We start from the raw sequence: 19,687 nt of genomic DNA, 5'->3' as shown, positions 1-19,687 counted from the left end.
TGTGTCTCATGAATTTAACTTCTCCAAGTTTGGAAGACAACCCCATGAAAGAGAGTCGTCTGGTAGAGATGAAATCATTGCTCTTGCCTCTATTGCCGTACCTCCGACGGATCCTTTAGATCAATATCTTCTTGAGCATGAAAATGATATGCATATGGAGGAGAGAGATGAGATAGATAAAATTGTCTTAGAACAATATCCTATTCTCAAGAATAATCTGCCTATTGAACTGCTTGAGGATCCTCCCCCACCAAAGGGTGATCATGTGTTCGAGCTTAAACGGTTGCCTGATACTCTTAAGTATGCCTATCTTGATGAGAAGGAGATATATCATGTCATTATTAGTGCTCTCCTCTCAGAGCACGAAGGGAAGAAGTTACTAAGGACTCTGAGGAAGCACCGCGCTGCTATTGGATATACTCTTAATGATCTTAAGGGTATTAGTCCTACTCTATGTCAGCACAAGATTAAAACTGATCCTGACTTTAAACCAGTTGTTGATCATCAAAGGAGATTAAATCCTAAGATGAAAGAGGTCGTTAGAAAAGAAATATTAAAGCTTCTGGAAGCAGGAATCATTTATCATGTTGCTCATAGTGATTGGGTAAGTCCAGTACATTGCGTACCTAAGAAGGGAGGTATCACCGTCGTACCTAATGATAAGGATGAACTAATCCCACAAAGGATTATTACCGGCTATAGAATGGTGATAGAGTTCCGGAAACTGAACAAGGCAACCAGGAAAGATCATTATCCTTTGACGTATATCGACCAAATGCTAGAAAGGCTATCAAAACACACACACTTCTGCTTTCTAGACGGTTATTCAGGTTTCTCGCAAATACCTGTTGCACAATCTGATCAAGAGAAAACCACTTTCACCTGCCCTTTCGGTACCTTTGCCTATAGACGTATGCCTTTTGGCTTATGTAACGCACCTCCCACCTTCCAAAGATGCATGATGGCTATATTCTCTGACTTTTGTGAAAAAATTGTCGAGGTTTTCATGGATGACTTCTCCGTTTACGGGTCTTCCTTTGATGATTGCCTCAGCAACCTTGATCGAGTCTTACAGAGATGCGAAGAAACCAACCTCGTCTTGAATTGGGAGAAGTGCCACTTTATGGTTAATGAAGGTATCGTCTTAGGACACAAAATCTCTGAAAGAGGCATTGAAGTTTATAAGGCTAAGGTTGATGCAATTGAGAAAATGCCTTGCCCCACAGATATCAGAGGTATACGAAGTTTCCTAGGTCATGCTGGTTTCTATAGAAGGTTCATTAAAGACTTTCTAAGATTTTTAGGCCTCTTACCAACCTCTTGCAGAAGTATGTTCCTTTTGTTTTTGATGAGGATTGTGAGGAAGCCTACGAAATACTTAAGAAGGCTTTGATAACCGCACCTATTGTTCAACCACCTAACTGGAACTTGCCCTTTGAAATCATGTGTGACGCTAGTGATTATGCTTTTGGTGTTGTTCTAGGACAAAGAGTTGATAAGAAGTTGAATGGCATTCACTACGCTAGTAAAACTCTAGACAGTGCCCAAAGAAACTATGCCACTAGGGAGAAAGAATTTTTAGCAGTCGTGTTTGCATGTGAAAAGTTCAGATCTTACATAGTTGACTCCAAAGTCACTATTCACTCTGATCATGCTGCTATTAAGTACCTCATGGAGAAGAAGGACGCTAAGCCTAGGCTGATCAGATGGGTTCTCCTGCTATAGGAATTTTATTTGCACGTCGTTGACCGAAAGGGTGCTGATAACCCTGTAGCAGATAACTTGTCTAGGCTAGAGAATGTCCTTGATGACCCAGTACCTATTGATGACAGCTTTCCTGATGAGCAATTAAGTGTCATCCGCACTTCACATAGTGCACCGTGGTATGCCGATTATGCAAACCATATCGTAGCCAAATACATACCACCCAGTTTCACCTATCAGCAAAAGAAGAAATTCTTATTTGATTTGAGACACTACTTTTGGGATGATCCTCACCTTTATAAGGAAGGAGTAGATGGTGTTATTAGACGTTGTGTGCATGAACATGAACAGGGACAGATCTTGCAGAAGTGTCATTCCGAAGCCCACGGAGGACACCACACTGGAGATAGAACTGCCCATAAGGTATTGCAATCAGGTTTCTATTGGCCCACTCTCTTCAAGGATGCCCGTAAGTTTGTCTTGTATTGTGACAAATGCCAAAGAATAGGGAACATAAGTAAGCGTCAGGAGATGCCTATGAACTATTCACTTGTCATTGAACCATTTGATGTCTGGGGATTTGATTATATGGGACCCTTCCCGAGTTCCAATGGGTACGCTCACATCTTAGTTGCTGTGGATTATGTTACTAAGTGGGTAGAGGCTATCCCCACTAAAATTTTTGATCACCACACCTCTATTAAGATGCTTAAAGAAGTCATATTCCCAAGATTTGGAGTCCCTAGATACTTGATGACTGATAGCGGTTCACACTTCATTCATGGTGTTTTCCACAAGATGCTAGCTAAGTATGATGTCAACCATAGAGTTGCATCTCCTTATCATCCTCAGTCTAGTGGTCAAGTGGAGTTGAGTAATAGGGAGATCAAGTTGATCCTACAAAAGACCATCAATAGATCTCGAAAGAACTGGTCTAGCAAACTTGACGATGCACTATGGGCTTATAGGACTACTTATAAGAATCCCATGGGCATGTCACCGTATAAAATGGTTTACGGTAAAGCCTGTCATTTACCTCTTGAGCTGGAACACAAAGCTTATTGGGCAATCAAAGAGCTCAACTTTGATTTCAAACTTGCCGGTGAGAAGCGGTTGTTTGATATCAGCTCGTTAGATGAATGGAGAGCCCATGCATATGAGAATGCCAGGTTGTTCAAGGAAAAGGTTAAGAGATGGCATGACAAACGAATACAGAAACGAGAGTTCAATGTAGGTGATTATGTCCTGCTATACAATTCTCGTTTGAGATTCTTTGCAGGCAAGCTTCTCTCTAAATGGGAAGGTCCCTATGTTATCGAGGAAGTATATCGTTCCGGTGCCATCAAAATCAATAACACGGGGAAATTTTCCTAAAGTGGTAAATGGGCAACGAATCAAGCATTACATCTCTGGTACTCCCATAAATGTTCAGACCAATATCATCAATGTCATAACTCGAGAGGAGTACATAAGGGATGTTTATCAGCCTGTTTCAGACCTTGAAAACGAAGATGTATCTGTTTCGGTATGAAATTGGACTCCGATGCTTTTCCAATAGGAAATTTCTTCCGTTTTGGAATTTTTGGAAAATTAGAAAAATAAAAAGCAGTCCAGAGAGTGAACGAGGCGGCCACAAGCCCTGCCACCGCCCCCTACCCCCCCCTGGTGGCGGAGGGCAAGCTTGTGGGCACCTCGTGTGCCTCCCGGACTCCGTTTTCTTGCGGAGGACTCCTTCTGGCACAGAAAAATCAATATATACTCGCCCGAAGGTTTTGATATCCGTATCGCGCAGTTTTCCTCTGTTTTTGTTTCGAGCCTGTTTCTGCCGCAGATCTAGGTCAAGATGTCTTCTAAGGATTCAGAGGGGGAGAGCTATGTGGCTGACTACCTTGCTAACCCCAAGGTCTATGGGGACTTGGAACCATATGGCTGGACCACTGATGAGGAAGAGGACTATGAGCCCAAGGGGAAGGAACAAACGAGTTCCGATGAAGAGGAGGCTCCTCTACCCCAACCTGGACGCACTCATGTGGAGTTCAAGAAGTCAAGCCTCCCTGACCATAGGAAGAAGCCTAAGACCTTGTTTATCCCTTCTCGTTTCTTGCAGGAGAGTAAGCAGGAACTTTGCCATAGAGTGTTGAAACTTGAGGAGGAAAATGACGATCTGAGGGAGGAGAACTTTTTGCTCAAATGGAAATTAGACAAGCTCAAGACTGCTTCAACAACTCCACCACCATCACCACCGAAGGAAGACAACTAAGCATTGGTATGGGCAATCCCCTTGGCTTCTGCCAAGCTTGGGGGAGTTGCCCTGGTATCGTATCACCTTTTTATCTTTTGCTTTTACCTTTGTTTTAGTTCTTTCCTTTTCAGTTTTTATTTCTTCTCTTAGAGGAATAAGTCTTTAGTGTTTAGTTTGAGTCTTTTGCTTTTGTCTCTCTCCCGATGTATTCGAGCTTATGAGCTATATAATAAAGAGTGTCTTAGTCAAGGGCTTTGCTTTGTGCCATGACCAAAAGTATGAAAAGAACGATAGCATGAAAGATCACGAGACGATCTTATGGAAAGTGATAACTTCACTTATGACACGTATGATGATTGAAACTTGTTGAGAATAAATCAACATAGACCTCAGTCATTGTTGCAATTAATAAGAAGTAATAAGGAAAGAGAGCTTCACATATAAATATATCATCTTAGACACTTTTTACAATTGTGAGCACTCACCAAACTATTACATGCCGAGGAGTAGATGTTGGACAAGGAAGACAACATAATGAATTGTGTTTGCTTGGTTCCAAACAATGTTATATGATTAGAGATCCCTTAGCATGTGACGATTGCTTCCACCTTATATTATCCAAAACTCCCGCACCAAGTAGAGATACTACTTGTGCATCCATAAACCTCCAACCAGTTTTGCCATGAGAGTCCACCATACCTACCTATGGATTGAATAAGATCCTTCAAGTAAGTTTTCATCGGTGCAAGCAATAAAAATTGCTCTCTAATATGTATGATCTATTAGTGTGTGGAAAATAAACTTTCTACGAACCTGTGATGAGGAAGACATAAAAGCGGCAGACTGCATAATAAAGTTCTTTATCACAGGAGGCAATATAAAGTGACGTTCCTCCACACTAAGAGGACACGCATTCAAACCTCAAAAGCGCATGACAACCTCTGCTTCCCTCTGCGAAGGGCCCATCTTGTACCTTTACTTTTTGCCCTTGTAAGAGTCATGGTGATCATCACCAATTCCCTATTTTTGCCTTTGTCTTGGCTACCGTCACATGCTTGGGAACGATCTATATTCATATATCAACTTGGAGTTGAGTACTTATGCTTTATTGTTGTTGACTTTACCTTTGAGGTAAATGGTTGGGAGGCAAAACTATAAGCCCATATCTTCCTTTGTGTCCAGCTGAAACGTTGACACCATGAGTACCATGTGAGTTGTAACAATTGTGGAAAACAAAAGAGATGATTGAGTATGTGGGTTTGCCTTACAATCTCTTATTTGACTCTTTCTGATGTTGTGATAAATTGCAATTGCTTCAATGACTATGGTTTATTGTTGGTTACTTCTCGGTAAGGTTTTTGCTTCGTGATTTGCTTTGTGAAGGAATTTTTATTTTCCCATAAGAATCTTTATGATGTATTGTTGTCCTATGTGTGATCATGATGCCCTCATGTCCGTATTATGTTTTATCGACACCTTCGTCCCTCAACATGTGGACATGTTTATGGAACTTGGTTTTCGCTTGAGGACAAGCGAGGTCTAAGCTTGGGGGAGTTGATACGTCCATTTTGCATCATGCTTTCATGTTGATATTTATTGCTTTTTGGGCTGTTATATTACTTGTGGTACCATATTTATGCCTTTTCTCTCTTATTTTGCAAGGTTTATTTGAAGAGGGAGAATTCAGGCAGCTGGAATTCTGGACTAGAAAAGGAGCAAATCCTAGTCCACTATTCTGCACATCTCCAAATGCCCTGAAAAGTTACATGGATTTTTTTGGGATTATATAAAAATACTGGGCGAAAGAACTACCAGAGGGGGGCTGCCAAGGCGCCACAAGCCCTGACACCGCTACCCCCCTGGTGGCGGAGTGGGGGCTTGTGAGCTCCCTGACGGCCCACTAGCCCCCCTCTTTTGCTATATGAACCGTCTTGGTCCAGAAAAAATAAGACGGGAGCTTTTTCGTGGTTTCGCCGCCGCCATGAGGCGGAACTTGAGCAGATCCAATCTAGAGCTCCGGCAGGACGATCCTGTCGGGGAAACTTCCCTCCCGGAGGGGGAAATCATCGCCATCGTCATCACCAACACTCCTCTCGTCGGAGGGGAGGCATCTTCATCAACATCTTCATCAGCACCATCTGCTCTCCAATCCCTAGTTCATCTCTTGTAACCAATCTTCGTCTCGCAACTCCGATTGGTACTTGTAAGGTTGCTAGTAGTTTGATTACTCTTTGTAGTTGATGCTAGTTGGATTACTTGGTGGAAGATTTTATGTTCAGATCCTTGATGCTATTCATTACACCTCTGATCATGATTATGATTATGTTTTGTGAGTAGTTACTTTTGTTCCTAAGGACATGGGATAAGTCATGTTAATAATAGTCATGTGAATTTGATATTCGTTCGGTATTTTGATATGTTGTATGTTGTTTTTCCTCTAGTGGTGTTATGTGAACGTCGACTACATAACACTTCACCATATTTGGGCCTAGAGGAAGGCATTGGGAAGTAGTAAGTAGATGATGGGTTGCTGGAGTGACAGAAGCTTAAACCCCAGTCTATGCGTTGCTTCGTGAGGGGCTGATTTGGATCCACTAGTTTAATGCTATGGTTAGACTTTGTCTTAATTCTTCTTTTGTAGTTGCGGATGCTTGCGAGAGAGGTTAGTCATAAGTGGGACGCTTGTCCAAGTAATGGCAGTACCCAAGCGCCGGTCCACCCACATATCAAACTATCAAAGTAACGAACGCGAATCATATGAACATGATGAAACTAGCATGACAGAAATTCCCGTGTGTCCTCGGGAGCGTTTTTCCTCCTATAAGACTTTGTTCAGGCTTGTCCCTTGCTACAAAAGGGATTGGGCCACTTGCTGCACCGTTGCTACTACTTGTTACCTGTTACTTTTTGCTTGCTACGTTTCACCTTGCTACACAATCACTTGTTACTGCTACTTTCAGTGCTTGCAGTTATTACCTTGCTGAAATCCGTTTATCACAGCCTTCTGCTCCTCCTTGGGTTCGACACTCTTACTTATCGAAAGGACTACGATTGATCCCCTATACTTGTGGGTCACTTTCTCATCCGGACTCTGAATTGCACGATTCTTTTTGGGCGCAAAGAAGATTTCATGTGCTTTCAGGCCCAATTGGAATCACCTTCAAATAGATATCGACCAAACAATATGACGTTGCACCAGAATCCGAGTCAAACAACAAGTCCAAAGGTGTTGCACCACCTCCACATGGGCCTATAGGCCTTGTACGACCTAGGGTTAGTTTTAGGCTGTCTTGGGATGTCCTCCCACCTCCTTGGCCGCCACCCCTTGCTCCTATATAAGTAGATCAACCTAGTAGCTTTTTGTTGGGGATTTGTTTAGTTAAAAGTTATCCATTGCAACTTTGTGTACTTCGTTTGTGTCCAACGACCAGACTAAGACCGTTTCGGATCCCCACCCTTATCAATACTTCATCTATATTCGCAATATTCAGATTGCAATATCATATTCTTGCTTGTTCTTCGATTGCTTGCAGGAATAGACTTTCGTGGTCAGGTTGATTGTGCTCCTGTGTTGTCAATAACCTCTTGGAGTTAGTTTATCGATTGCTAAGGCGCAACGTCGTGCACGTTTATAGTCGGATCGTCAAAGTCGTCTCCACCAAATCGATAGTTATCATATCATCGAAAGATCGTGACTCTTGCATGTATCAAGAGGTTCCGCAACCTCATCAAGTTCTATCTTCCTCCCACTCAATTCTTTCGAGAGGAACTCTTTCTCAAGAAAAGCTTTGTTCTTAGCGACAAACACTTTGCCCTCGGATCTGAGATAGAAGGTATACCCAACTGTCTCTTTTGGTTAACCTATGAAGACGCACTTTTACGCTTTGGGTTCCAGCTTTTCAGGCTGAAGCTTTTTGACATAAGCATCACATCCCCAAACTTTAAGAAACGACAACTTTGGCTTCTTCCCATACCATAGCTCATATGGTGTCGTCTCAACGGATTTTGATGGTGCCCTATTTTAAAGTGAATGCAGCTATCTCCAATTCATAGCCCCAAAATGATAATGGCAAATCGATAAGAGACATCATAGATCACACTATATCTAATAAAGTACAATTACGACGTTCGGACACACCATTACGTTGTGGTGTTCCAGGCGGTGTCAACTGTGAAACAATTCCACATTGTCTTAAGTGAGCACCAAACTCGGAACTCAGATATTCTCCTCCTCGATCAGATCGTAGGAACTTGATCTTCTTGCTATGATGATTTTCAACTTCACTCGGAAATTGTTTAAACTTTTCAAACGTTTCAGACTTGTGCTTCATCAAGTAGTATAGCCATGCCTACTCAAATCATTAGTGAAGGTGAGAAAATAACGATATTCGTCGTGCGCCTCTATGCTCATTGGTACGCACACATCAGTATGTATGATCTCCAATAAGTCACTTGCACGCCCCATTGTTCCAGAGAATAGAGTCTTAGTCATCTTTCCCATGAGGCGTGGTTCACATGCTGATACGTCTCCATCGTATCTACTTTTCCAAACTCTTTTGCCCTTGTCTTGGACTCTAAATTGCATGATTTGAATGGAACTAACCTGGACTGACGCTGTTTTCACCAGAATTGCCATGGTGTTGTTTTTGTGTAGAAATGAAAGTTCTCGGAACGTCCTGAAAATTTACGGAGAATATTTCTGGAAAATATGAAAAATACCTGTGCAAAGATCCATCAGAGGGAACGGGCCAGTGGGCCACAAGCCCTGTAGCCCCCCCCCCCCCTCGTCGCGGCTACCAAGCTTGTGGGGCCCACGTGGCTCTACCGCCCCCAATTCCAGCGCTATTTATTCCCTTTCATCCCGGAAAAAATCAGGAGAGAATATTTCATCGCGTTTCACGATCTAGAGGCGCCGCCACATCCCGTTCTTGCCCTGGAGGGCAGATCTAGAGTCCGTTTTGGGCTCCGGATCAAGGAGATCGTCGCCATCATCATCATCAACCTTCTTCCCTCTCCAATTCCATGAAGCTCTTCATCGTTCGTGAGTAATCTATTCGTAGGCTCGCTGGGCGGTGATGAGTAGGATGAGATCTATCATGTAATCGAGTTAGTTTTGACGGGGATTGATCCCTAGTATCCACTATGTTCTGAGATTGATGTTGCTACTACTTTGCCATGCTTAATGCTTGTCACTAGGGCCCGAGTGCCATGATTTCAGATCTGAAATTATTATGTTGTCACCAATATATGTGTGTTTTAGATCCAATCTTGCAAGTTGTAGTTACCTACTATGTGTTATGATCCGGCAACCCTGGAGTGAGAATAACCGGAACCACTCCCGGTGATGACCATAGTCTGAGGAGTTCATGTGTTCACCAAGTGCTAATGCGTTGGTCCGGTTCTTTATTAAAAGGAGAACCTTAATATCCCGTAGTATCCATTTGGACCCCACTGCCACGGGAGGGATGGACAATAGATGTCATGCAAGTTCTTTTCCCTAAGCACGTATGACTACACACGGAATGCATGCCTACATCACATTGACGAATGGGAGCTAGCCACATATCTCTCCATGTTATAACTGCTGCATGATGAATGTCATCCAACAAATCACCGATCCATTACCTACGAGTTTGTCCCACTGCTACTGTTACTTGCTCTGCTGCTACTGCTGTTACTACTGTTGCTGCTACTGTTACTTGCTTTGCTCTGCTGCTATTACTACCATTGCTTGCTTTGTCCTGCTGCTGCTACCACTACTGTTGCTACTACTGTTACTTGTTGTTGCTATTACTTGCTACTGTTGTCACTACTTCTATTCCTTGCCACTGCTGTTACTTGTTACACTGCTGCTACCTGCTACAATACTTTTCTGGCGCCATTGATACTTCAGTTAGGAATAGTCTGCCTCGTCAACAGATCGTTTCTGGCACCGTTGCTATCATACTACCTTTGCTGCTTATATCCGTCTTGCAGATACTAATCTTTCAGGTGTGGTTGAGCTGACAACTCAACTGCTAATAGTGGAGAATATCCTTTCACTCCCATCGTGTCGAACCAACAAATTTGGGTTGAATACTCTACCCTCGAAAACTGTCGCGATCCCACACGCTAGTGGGCCATTGCAAGACAATTGCTAATTGTTGAGCAACTAGAAGCAGTTCTTTTCTGGTGCCATTGTCGGGGACTGCTAGCACATGCGTCAAGTGATTCAAAATCAAGTGACTCCAAAAGTCCATCGACATGGAGTTTCTTCATGCGCTTAACACCAATATGACCTAAGCGACAGTGCCACAAGAAAGTGGTGCTATCATTGTTAACTCTACATCTTTTGATCTCAATGTTATGGATACGAGTGTCAGCACAATCGAGTTTCAATATGAACAAACCCCTCACATTGGGTGCATGACCATAAAAGATATTACTCATATAAATAGAACAATCATTATTATCTAACTTAAATGAATAACCGTCTCGCAATAAACAAGATCCAGATATAATGTTCATGCTCAACGCAGGCACTAAATAAAAATTATTTAAGTTCATAACTAATCCCGATGGTAACTGAAGCGAGACCGTACCAACGGCGATCGCATCAACCTTGGAACCATTTTCCAAACGCATCATCACTTCATCCTTCACCAACCTTCGTTTATTCCGCGGTTCTTGTTTCGAGTTGCAAATGTGAGCAACAAAACCGGTATCAAATACCCAGGCACTACTACGAGAGCTGGTGAGGTACACATCAATAACAAGTATATCATATATACCTTGTTTGGCGTTGGCCGCCTTCTTACCGGTAAAATACTTGGGGCAGTTGCACTTCCAGTCACCAGTCCCCTTGCAATAATAGCACTCAGTTTCCGGCTTAGGTCCAGCCTTAGGTTTCTTCGTCGGAGGGGCAAGAGCTTTGCCACTCTTCTTGGAGTTACCCTTCTTGCCTTTGTCATTTTTCTTAAAACTAGTGGTCTTATTGACCATCAACACTTGATCTTCTTTCTGGATTTCTGACTCAGCAACTTTCAGCATCGCAAATAACTCGTCGGGTGACTTATTCATCCCTTGCATGTTATAGTTCAACACAAAGCTCTTGTAGCTAGGTGGTAGTGATTGAAGAATTATGTCAGTGATAGCTTCTTGCGGGAGTTCAATCCCCAGCTCAGCTAGACAGTTAGAGTACCCAGATATTCTGAGAACATGTTCACTGACACACGAATTCTCCTCCATTTTGCAAGCATAGAACTTGCCGGAGGTATCATATCTCTTGATCCGGGCATTCTTCTCAAAGATAAACTTTAACTCCTGGAACATCTCATATGCTCCATGATGTTCAAAACGTCTTTGAAGTCCCAGTTCTAAGCCATACAAAACTGCACATTGAACTAGTGAGTAGTCATCCTTACGTGCGTGCCAAGCATTCCGAACATCTTGGTCTGCCGTAGTGGGTGGTGCATCACCTAGCGCAGCATCAAGCACATATTGCTTTTGCCCAGCTTGGAGGATAATCCTCAGATTTCGAGCCCAGTCAACAAAGTTGCTACCATCATCTTTCAGCTTAGCTTTCTCTAGGAACATATTGAAATTCAGGGGTGCTATTGCGCGAGCCATCGATATACAACATAAATTTTTGCAAAGATTACTTAGACTATGTTCAAGACAATTGAGTTTAGCTAATCATATTACTAATAAACTCCCACTCAAATAGACATCGCTCTAGTCATTCGAGTGTCGCATGATCGAAATTCACTAACTCAAGTCCGATCATCACGTGAGTTGAGTATAGTTTCAGTGGTGAACATCTCCATGTTGATCATATCAACTATATGATTCATGCTCGACCTTTCGGTCTCTTGTGTTCCGAGGCCATGCCTGTACATGCTAGGCTCGTCAAGTTTAACCCGAGTGTTCCGTGTGTGCAACTGTTTTGCACCCGTTGTATGTGAACGTTGAGTCTATCACACCCGAACATCACGTGGTGTCTCGAAACTACGAACTGTCGCAACGGTGCACGGTCGGGGGGAACACAATTCTATCTTGAAATTTTAGTGAGGGATAACCTTATAATGCTACCATCGTTCTAAGAAAAATAAGGTGCATAAAAGGATTAACATCACATGCAAATCATAAGTGACATGATATGGCCATGATCTTGTGCTTCTTGATCTCCATCACCAAAGCACCGGCATGATCTTCATCATCACCGATGCCACACTGATACGTCCCAAATGTATCTATAATTTCTGCTTGTTCCATGATCTTTTGGGTGACATTGTTATATGTTTTGCTACACTTTTATATCTTTTTACACATATTTGGACTAACCTACTAACTCAGTGCACCAAGTGCGAGTTTTTGTCTGTTTATGTCTTTGTTGCAGGGGCTTTTACCCAAATTTCCAAAGCCCCAAAAATCCCGAGAAAAATATATAAAAATCAGCGTGATGGAAGCTTCCAGATCATCGAAGATGGACCACACGGGAGCCAAGGGCTGCCCAGGCGGCCTCCCGGCGCGGCGTGGCCCCTGACCGCGCCCACGGGACGCCTGGGTGGGCCCCACCTCCTATGACACCCTCCTTTGGCCTATACTTACCCCTCCGATCGGAAACCCTTCCATCATATCCAGAATCATGAATTTCTCCGTTGTTCCGCTACCGCAGCGCTTCCGAGATCGGGAGCATCAGGGGACCTCTTCCTGGCACCCTGGCGGAGGTAGTATTGACCTCCGGGAGCTTGTCCACTGCCATGGACGCTTCCCGGACATGCCGTGAGTAGTCCTCCTTGGACCATGATTCCTTGACCAGTAGCTATGTGATGTCTTCTGTCCAATCTTGTGCTTCCATGATTAACTCGTGTGATATTCCCTACATGATCAAGGCATCTATGTAATTTTCATGCTATTGCTATGCTCGATTTGCTGGATCTGATGGATTAAGATATTATGTTCAGATTGTGATGAGTTATATATTTGATTATCCTTTTATATTATGTTCTTTAGTGATTCATGCATGTTCTCTGTTGCTCTTTATTGCTTTGGTGACTAGTAGATTGTAACTCCAAGAGGGAGCGTTATGCATGATTGTGGGTTCATGCTCCCTAATGTCTAGCTTGAGTGACAGAAACATGAGACTAGGGATGTGCTATTGCCACCAGGGAGAAAACAACAGTGCTTGTGACCGCGGTTGCAAGGATTTTTTACCTTACGCATAGTTCGTTAATGCAGTTGTCCGTTGCTTTGAGCTTACACTTTGGGTGGGGCTCGCAACTTAATACCAGCGAGATGTTCTGGATAGATATCTCAAGGTGGATGATTAGTAAGTAGATGCTGATGAATAAACGGTCTACTTGTCTTGGCATACTGCCCATTACTATTGAGCCTCTAACTTTCAAGTAGCATAATTAGAATTGCGGTGCGTTTATAATTCTGTCAATTGCCCAGTTGTAATTTGTTTACCCAAGCATAGTTGTTTATCATCTTTTGGGAGAGAGACATCACTAGTGAACATCATGTGACTCAGGTCCATATCACCACAATTGCTTACACCTCCATCATTCACTGCTATCACTTACTTTTCCGTTGCAATCACTATCACTATTCCCGCTTGTGTTTTGATCCTTTGCAAACTACAAGGCCGGAGAGATTGACAACCTCTCTGTACTCGTTGGGAGCAAAGTTATTTGTTGTGTGTGCAGGTCCACGTCTTCTGCTAGCGCAAGAGCAGCGGACACCTTCTTGTTGATCCTCAGAGTCCTCCTGGTTCGATAAACCTTACAGTCTCCGTGTAAGGGAAACTTGTTGTTGACTACATCGCCACCTTTCACTTGGGGTAACCAATAAGTGGCGAGAAGTATATCCATCAACTTGTAATCAAGCAAGTTTCTGGCACCGTTGCCGGGGACTACGGTCTTCAAGATAGGGGAGTTGCACACTATCCTTTACCTTTGCTTTTGTTCCTAGAACTGTTGCCACTAGGCCTCTCTTTGAGTGCCGGGACCCCGATCCTAGGTCATAAGAACCCAGCGTGTAACACATCACATAACTTTGCGGCCTCACACACGGTAAACTCCACGGCCGCCACCTTACCTTGGCCGGGACCGTTTGCGTCTTTTGGCTCACGTATATGAATGTGTCTCTAGCGTTCAAACGACAAGAACCCGGGTCGACATGACTAGTTATAAACCCAAGCGGTACATCCGTACAGGGGCAGGCATACATAACCCAGCAAAGCAGGTGTCGGTCATCAGCGTGTGTAGACGACTCGTAGCAAGCTACAAGGACTCCATTACACCGCGTGACATTTCCCCGAGGGGACAGACACAATAGTAAAGAAGGATACATGCCGGTCGATCAATGTGTTCCGAGCAGTAGCAAGCTACCAAGGCCCGATGGAAACACAAAGAGGCATTTCCCTGTAAAGAGTACTACTAAAGGCAAACAACTAGGTGTCGAATCCCACACATATAATGCATTTCAAACATACACACATTATGCACGATATGTGTAGATACAACATGGCATCACAACATAACTCTATGACTCAAGCATTTATTAAAGACTCATAAGAGTCAACATAGTATGATATTACAAACAGGGGTCACATGACCCGGCACTCAAGTCATACAAGCATCAAGCAGAAGCAAAACATGTCTGGGTACAGACATCTACTAAAAGTGGCTGGAAGAGCCTAAAAAGCTACTACGACCCTACCAAAGGAGCCAGACCTCTGTCTGGGATTCCCAAGCTATTCCGGTCAACATCGAACACATCGCGTAGAACCTTTAAATGAGTCTAAGTCTTCTCTGCAGAAACATAAATAAAGCAACCGTGAGTACAAAGGTACTCAGCAAGTCTTACATCAGAACTATCTACATATGCATCATGTTTCAATGAAACGATTGTGGGGTTTGATTGCAGCAAGCCAGCTTTGACTCTTGGCTAACATGTACTACGACTACAAGTTCTTCCTTTGAGGTGGGATAGCGCACACGAGTCCACATATTCACCAATTCAATACACCACTATGGATCCACTCTCGTCTCCCTACGAGAAGGCCTTCCATAGCACTCACACTTATCTTGCATGTTTTAGAGTATCCATTTAAATTGTCTATGTACCACGAAATGTTTCCAAGTAGTCCATATCCGAGGACGCGACTATTCGAACAGATTAAATCACCCTGCAGGGGTATACTTCTTCACACACGCTCCCACCACTTATCACCATGTGCACGTCATGCATCTCGGCAAAATTCAAGCGGAAGCACTGACGTGGGTGTCGGCCACGACCGTTAACCACACAAGACACTGGTCCAGGTTTATCGCCTATTTGAGACTGAACCCGCAAGGAAGTCCGGGTGAGGTTTCCTCTACGGCCCCAAACGATGTGCGCAGGGTTCCCAAGCCCACCATCCGGGTGCCACTTGGTACACCGTGCCACTGTGTATCTACCGTAGTGAAGCCTACCCCGTCGGGCAGAGCTAAACACGGCCGCCAACACTTTTCCTACAAATACCAGAAACTAATTGCAACTCCAGGACAGAGATCTAGGCGATTAATAAGAAGAGAGGGTCAATTAAGTATCCCAATGTGTGGTAGTATCTTGTCTTGGATAACACACATAGAACTCAGTTCTTAAGGACGGTCCCAATGATACAACCCGCCATGTACTCCTACATGGCCTCTCATCGCTACCTTTACCAAATCAGATTCACACCTTTACTCTCACACTATAGGACATGAACACAACCATTCCGATACATCATTCAGATGGATCAGACCCGACACGACTCTAAGCATAGCAGGCATTGTAAACAAGCATGGATGAGTAAGCACAACAGGGCTCAAGCAGTTGCTACTCATGCTAAGTGGTTTCAACTATTTACTGTGACAAAATCAGGTCATGCAGAAGAATGGGTTCAACTACCGATAACATGTACAGTTGAATCGTGTTTGTCCTGATGCAGTCAAAGAGAGCAGGAGCGAGAGAGTGGGGTTATATCAATATGCTCAAGGGGGTTTTCTTGCCTGACACGTCTGAAGATAGCAATGAGTCCTCATCAATATCAACGATCACATCGTCAGAAACATCGTTTACCGAGAGGGAACAACACCGACAAACAAGAAAGAACAACAATTACTTCACGGAAATGCAACACTATGATGCATGCTCAAGACATGAAATGAAAGGTGGCAGGGCTAATGTGGCTATCATTTCTTAAGTTGAAGTTGGTTTAAATTACGATTCAAACATCACTTCAAGGCGGGTATTTTTTTCCAAGTACCCTTATAATTGATTCGACCTGATGCTCATAACAAATTGTTCCAGCATGCATGGAGTTAGTATTTTGAGGTACTGATTTGCATTGACCAATGTTTGGTCATAACAATTGAAGTGGAATTCAAATAAGTATCAAATTCCATCTCCGAACTAAATATGAAATTTATCCTATACACCATTTTTCCTATTTGGTGATGTTAACTTTTTCAAACATGCATGAAAATGCCATAATCAGATTCTTTGGATTTTTTTGATGCTTTTTCATATGTAAATTATTTTCATTGGACTTACAAATCATTTTCTATGATTTTTAGAAGTTTTAGGCATTTTCTGGAATTTCGTTTATATTAGAAAATACTTTTAATGCGTCAGCACTGCGTCATCAGGTCAGCTCACCCAGGTCAGAGTCAAACCTGACGTGTGGGGTCCACACGTCAGTGATAGAGTTTAGCTAACACGGTTTTATTAACTAACAAATGAATTAATTAGAAGTGGGGCCCGTCTGTCTGTGAGTCATTAGGTTAGCTAAACTTAATTAGTTAATTTTCGTGATTAACTAAACTTAACAGGGCTAGGCCCCACCTGTGTGTGACCTTGGGAGGTCAAACCCCTGGTCAAGGGGCCAGAACCACCGGCGGCTCAACGCCGGCGACTCCAGACACGGCGGAGCTCATCGTACTTCGCCATCCGACGACCATTTGGACGGTCGAAACCATCTACGCGAAGCCCAGGTTGGACCGCATCCATCCCGACCCAGCCACGGGCCAGGAGGTGGCCGGAACGAGGCCGGCGACGACCTCGGGCGGCGGCCGGACTTGGCCATGGTGGGGCTGATGCTAGGAGGCGCGGGAGGAGGAGATGAGGCCGGTTGCGGCTCCACGCGAGCTCACCGAGCACTCCAGAGTGCACAGCAGGGCGAGGGAGGCCCTGGCCACGGCGGCCATGGCCGGCGGCGAGGACCTCACGGGATCCGCGGCTAGAAGGGGTTAGAGGATGGGAGAACGCGATGGGGAGGGGAAAATCGATCGAGAGCCTCACTGCGAACCTTCTGGCACCGGTGGCGAGCTCGGAGACATGCCGGAGGCAGCGAATCGACGGCGGCAACATCCTCTGGTAGAGAGAGGCAGAGGGGAAAAGAGAGGGAGAGAGGAAGGAAGAAGATAAGGTAGAGGGGTCCGAGGGAGGAAGAGAAGAAAGGCACGGGGGCGAGGCGTCGCGCTTGCTAGGAGGGCCAGGCAGGCAAGGAGGAGGTGCCGCCCCTGGCCACGACGCCGTGCTCATCTTCTCCCCTGCCTTCTGGCAGGAGGAGGGAGACGACAGGGGACCCCCTGGTGGGCTGGGCCTCGAGGTAAGCGAGAGGTAAGTCTCTCTCTCGCTTTTCCTTTTTCTGTTTTTATTTCTTTCTGGCATTTAGATTTAGGTTTTAAATAAAATGTTTAACTATTTTATAAAACCCTAAAATAGTGTTATGTGACAGAGATAAAATAATCAATGCCACAAAATAGTTTGAAAATTTTTGAAACTTTTATTTTAAAAGAAAACAAAATAACTCCATTCCAAACAGTTATTTGATCAAATCAAAAATCCATTTCAAAATGTTTCTTTGACTTAAAATTTTGGTTTGACAAATTTATTCCCTGTCACTATTTTCCCAATTATTTGGAACATTTTCCTCGTCCCTTTTAAGGTAATATTTTTATTGCCCTTTTGTCAAATTTCAATTCATTTGGGCTTGATCACTTCCCTTTTGTAGACCATCCCCATTCCAATGAGTTGATTTGAATGCATGCATGAATGCCTGGCAAACAGAGCTATGCTAGGGTTGTGACAACTCGCCCCCAATAAACAAGAATCTCGTCCCGAGATTTAGGCGTAGTTAGGAAGAGGAAGAGGGGCACTGAACTATCACAATCTTCACGATCCATTTGCTTCTCTTGAGGACGTTGATTCATCGCACCATGTTGATCTTGACATCTTTGTCCTTGAGTTCTTCATCTAGCTTGACGACAAAAGAACAGAGAGACTACATAAGATTCGATCTCCTCGAAGATCGAGCAACTCAAGATCAACTCATAGAATGAGACGTAGGAACGTCCCTTGAGCTGAGACATAACACATATAACACGGACGAGGAAATGAGACATATGACAGAGGTTCAATTGGTAGGCAACAAATCCAGGCTTAAAACAGATGGTGGCGAGGTTTCAAAGTAGCGAGGATTAAGTTGCCCTTCATACCACAACGGGGCACCTTAGGAAGGTGACTCTTAGAGTTATTCCCCTTAAGTGGCAAAAAGAATTACTTTTGATCCTAAGATCATTGAAACTCTTCATACCAGGGAAGACAATTCACAAATGATTGTTTGAAGGAATTTGAAAGAATGGCATACTCAGGTTGGAAAGAAACTAGGGTTATAGAACAAGTCGGCGAACGGAAGGCACATTCCAGTTACTACCGAGGATATAACCTAGTGTCTGAGCGTGCTCTCAAGAACTTGAGCATTTCCATATTCATCAAGGTTTACCAACATCCGTGCCAAGGATTCTGGTGACACAACATACTACCATGATGAACAGTGATGGAGGCTGCAGATGCAAAGGAAGACAACACTTCCTCAGATTTCACCTTAGCTGTGCCAAGGGAACGAAATTTGGTTGATCGACCGAGAGACATTTAGCACTCCGCTTCTAATGTTCTCCTTGATGTACTAGCACAACCCAATTATAGATCATGCTTGATATCTAGCACATCAAGTATAGGTCAGAATTCGGGGCATCAAAGGGAGTCCATGAGGAACAACTTCCAAAATAAGTCATACAAAACCCCACGGGAGATGGCTAAGATTGCTGATACAAGATATTATAATATCAAGTCTTCCGGCTAGATGTGTTAGCCATTACATCACTTTACCGGGTTACATAGAGACCAATATTATAATTCTTGGGGAAAGTTCCAACCATTATAACTGCCTGAGATTCAGCTCCGGTTGGTGACACGATGCTTCAGACTCAGCATGTCCGAAAATATGGTTTGCAACACAAATTGACGGGATAACGTTGCAAGATTCTCAGGAAATGAACTATGGAAGACAACTCCAAAACATGAGCTGGATTGCAAGACCCACGTGAACACGCTGCCCAAGACAATGATGAGCACATGGAAAAGTCTTACAACAAAACACTACTGAGTTCTGATTTGGGAACCATCATTGCGGATATTGAAGCCATGTGCAACTCCGTCTGGGCCCTTCGAGAATAACACCTAACTTCTTTTTCTCGAACAAATCAATCTGTGGCTTGGTGTGCTAGGAGATACATATGGAATGGAGGTAGCTAATCTCTCAGGCCATAGAATACTTAGCACGTGCATGACTGACTTGAGATGATTCCGAAGAAAACGAATTAACTTTTCTCGAATTCACGACGACAACTTGCATCAGATGCATATGAATTAGAAGAAGTCACTTCT

The sequence above is a fragment of the Hordeum vulgare genome, chromosome 1H (assembly GCF_904849725.1).
Source record: "Hordeum vulgare subsp. vulgare chromosome 1H, MorexV3_pseudomolecules_assembly, whole genome shotgun sequence".
Classification (NCBI taxonomy): domain Eukaryota; kingdom Viridiplantae; phylum Streptophyta; class Magnoliopsida; order Poales; family Poaceae; genus Hordeum; species Hordeum vulgare.
Note: the sequence above shows the minus strand (reverse complement) of the source record.